At 33.7% G+C, this 3,611-nt stretch overlaps 1 long non-coding RNA gene across 4 annotated transcripts; it reads left to right on the plus strand.

Moving 5' to 3' along the window:
* Positions 1-414: 414 nt before the first annotated feature.
* On the plus strand, positions 415-3,099 carry LOC106778957. Of its 4 annotated transcripts, none has more exons than XR_002666297.1 (5): positions 415-530; positions 626-700; positions 793-904; positions 997-1,871; positions 2,506-3,099. It is a non-coding gene; the product is annotated as an uncharacterized LOC106778957 (long non-coding RNA). The 4 variants fall into 4 exon arrangements; XR_002666298.1 differs by having other exon boundaries at positions 1,706-1,884; positions 2,506-3,090; XR_002666296.1 differs by having other exon boundaries at positions 1,706-1,871; positions 2,511-3,088.
* Positions 3,100-3,611: the final 512 nt, after the last annotated feature.

The following is a 3,611-nucleotide window of genomic DNA, read 5'->3' on the forward strand; positions in this document are numbered from 1 at the left end:
CACATTGAAAGTGACAGACATTTCATCAAAGATAATCTTGACAGAGGCTTTGTGATTACAACTCATGTTCCTATAGAACTTCAAATAGCAGATATTTTCACAAAAGGGCTTCTTCCGGGTAGATTTCAAGATCTTGTCACTACAAAAAAAAATCTTATTTAGAGGGGGTTATTTTGGGGAGGGTATAAAAAACCCCCTCAAATTAACACAACTTAAGATGTTTAATTTAAATTATCTAATTGACAATGTTTGTGGGAGTTTTAATTCCTTTTAAGAGAGGTTTATAACCTCCTCAAATAATAATATATTTTTTTTCATCATTTTCTAATTCTTTTACATTTTTCCCTCTAAAAATTGTAGAGTAAGTTTTCTTTTAACTATCCTAAAATTTTATTCCCTTCGTATCTTAAACCTATCTGCTTAAACCCAATATTTTCGTCTAATTTCTGATTCAATTTCTCCCTTCCTGAACCCTAAAATCAGTTCCCTCATCAGTTCCCCTTTCATTCCATCCGCTTTCTCCCTCGCAGGTATGCAATCTTCCTTTCTTCCTTCTTCTATTTCCTATTGTCATTCATTTCTTTCATTTCTCCTTTGGATTGCCCGTGTTTCCTTTTCCTTTCAGATTCGCAGTCGGTGGACGAAGCTGCAACGGGGGTTTTGCGGACCGGCAGACAACGGAGCTCATAACGTCACGAAGGTACATCGTTCTACAACTCTTTGTGCTTTTATTTGGTGCAGCGTTTTATTGAGTTCATTCTGCATCACTTTAGTGGGTTATCTTCTTCCCAGTCTCAATTGGTGCAGCGTTTTCATCAACGAGTATGAAATTGCTTCTCAGGTCTTTGTAGATAGCTTTGGCTCTGTCCTGATATGGTCCATTCTCTAAAAAATTCATAAAAAGGTATGAATGATAAAAATTAAAGCATGTTATTACTGAGTATGAATTTATGATAATTGATATGGAGTGTTTACAAGAGGAGCATATATTTTTAGTTTTGAAATGTGGCTAAAAAGTGGTAGTGCGAGTGAATGAACGAACCAATGAATGAATATACAAGGAAGCCATCATCGTCACTGTGAGGAACCAAAAGCAACGCATTATTCATAGTTTTCTTTATGTATGTATGTACCTTTTTATATCCTCCATATATGTCAATCTTATTAGACTTGCAGACTATATATATATATATATATATATATATATATATATATATATATACATCTCAGTTCTCACCTTTTGGGTTTTCTTCTTAAGTTCCTACTTTCAATGGTTCAATTATATGTACTCGCTGGCCGCTCTAGAAATTCAATGCCCCGAGTTGTTAATTGTTTGAAGCCATAGAATAGGTAGTGAGTCAATTCTGTACATCTTCTATGACACCTTCCACATTATTATGGTCTTCTACATGTGTCTCTCATATTCATGCTCATTAATGATTTCGTAGACACATTTTCATTTAACATTTTTTCTTTCAACTTGACACTTTTTACTGCTTTACTGTCTACTTGTATATCTGCTCTGGATGCAGAAGAATCATATGGCCCTTCATGCTTCATCTATCATCTGTGCGCTTCAGATCACTGACAAGTTTTTTTAGGATTTTTCCCTTTAAGACTGTAGCCAACTGCTGATATTTTGTTTGATTGATGATATGGACCCAATGTCACTCATTTGTCATTAAGGGCAAAATTGTCTTTGCAGTGTGTGAAAACTGATTGAAAATTGAGTTCCTTTTTCGTTCCGTTGTTCATTCCTTTGATTTGCATGGTCGAGAGGGAGAGAGCGAGCGATAAAGAATAAAGAAAAAGAGAACTCCATGGTTGGCACAGGGACTTAATCGTTATCAGCGAAGTGAGAAGCATCAGAGGTTTGTCCTCACTGTAATCCTTCCTTCTTTTTAATTTCTCTGTCTTTGGTTTTCTTTTTTATTCTTGTTCGAAAGCCCTAGAAAAAAGGGGGCAAGGGTGTGTGACAGAGAGTTATGTTTTCGGATTCAGTTTGGAAAACACCAAATGTTGTATTTCATTCGTCTCTGTATGAGGATTGACATTAGTTTTTATGGAAGGGGGTCAACTTTTTATTGGGTTAATTGAATAAAATTAATTTGTTGCTTAGTACATAGAACCAACAGATTCATTATTTTTCATGTCAAGTTACCGAGGCAGGAGCACATACATTTTTATGCATTATTGTGGCTAGGTTCTTCAGGTTTTAAATTTCGCAGGCATGTGTATGGTGCATTTTCGTTATCTTTACTTTCTGTTGTCTATGTTGTTGAGTTTCATACTGTTAATGACATTTGATTTAAATGTTGCTGAGGATGATGCACATTTTCTGCAAGGAGTTCCATGTGATTTTATCTTTAAATTTATGTAAGATAAATCTTTGTAAACCCTTTTTCCTCTACAACAAATTTGATGTCTTTCTATCCTGCTTCCCAGTTAAGGAGAAGCATAGAAAGTTTTTTCGAATCAATCGTTTTTTTTTTCTTTCAATTATAGATCAGTATTTCATGTCTGGGATACTTCATTAGAGACCATAGAAATACCTATGAGATATTGCAATCTAGGATAAAGCTGAAAGTTGTGTTAAAGAAGCTTTAGATGATTTTGCCAAGCCTTGGCAGGTAATTATGTCCTTTTCTATATATCTTATAGAATATTTCATGCCAGTGATATATTGTAAAGGATATTCTTTTCATCATACGGTTATAATTATAATTACATTAGAAGTAGTACAGATTGGATATCCAAAAGTAGAGTTAGCCCATTTCATCTTCAATACTAAGAAAATTCTTTGATTCCTCTAAACTCACTAAATAATTGCCTACCCCATGTGGTCTCCCCTCCTCCCATCACATTTATCCCACCATTCTCTCATCATGGAATTTTACTCTTCCTAATTCCAAGCAACATGAACCGAAAAACTATAAAATCTTAGAAATGATATATTTATATTTGTGTGAAAAATCATGATGTAATACATTTATAACTTTTGTTATGTCATTATAATTAAATTTATATTTACTGATGATGCAATTATTGTAATAAATGAGTTAGGTTAACTACTTCCTAAAAGTATGAGTTATATATATATATATATGTATGCAATAGTGCTGTCTTTTCAACTGAAGAGAAATGTCGAAGAAAAGGAAATTAATGGCAGACAATGTAATTAATTCCTCCATGACTAAACTCTATTATTATTTGTGACCTCTGCACATGATCCTATTTAATCTCACCAGTTACCAAGACTTTGAAATGAATCAAATTTTCTTTCTTGTTCATAATATGTTTTCAATTCTCTATGTTTCCCTTTTAGTTAGGTTCTGTCATATAAATTGGGAAGCCTATACCATACCCTCCTNCAAATATGNATTCTATGGAACTAACAACGATTAGGTGTGACTAATTAAATNTTAACCAAGCACTGCATCCACGAATGAAGTACTTAGCTTAATTAGGCAAACTTGTCGGTGAAAGAATACATAAAGGTCAGCAAGGTTTGAAGGGAAAATCAAAGTGAGAGGTATATACATTGAAAGTGCATTGCAAGATCCTGAAAATGTATAGGAAATATTCTTAATCTATTCATCGAGCGGACAAAC

The sequence above is a fragment of the Vigna radiata genome, unplaced genomic scaffold (genome assembly GCF_000741045.1).
Source record: "Vigna radiata var. radiata cultivar VC1973A unplaced genomic scaffold, Vradiata_ver6 scaffold_298, whole genome shotgun sequence".
Classification (NCBI taxonomy): Eukaryota; Viridiplantae; Streptophyta; class Magnoliopsida; order Fabales; family Fabaceae; genus Vigna; species Vigna radiata.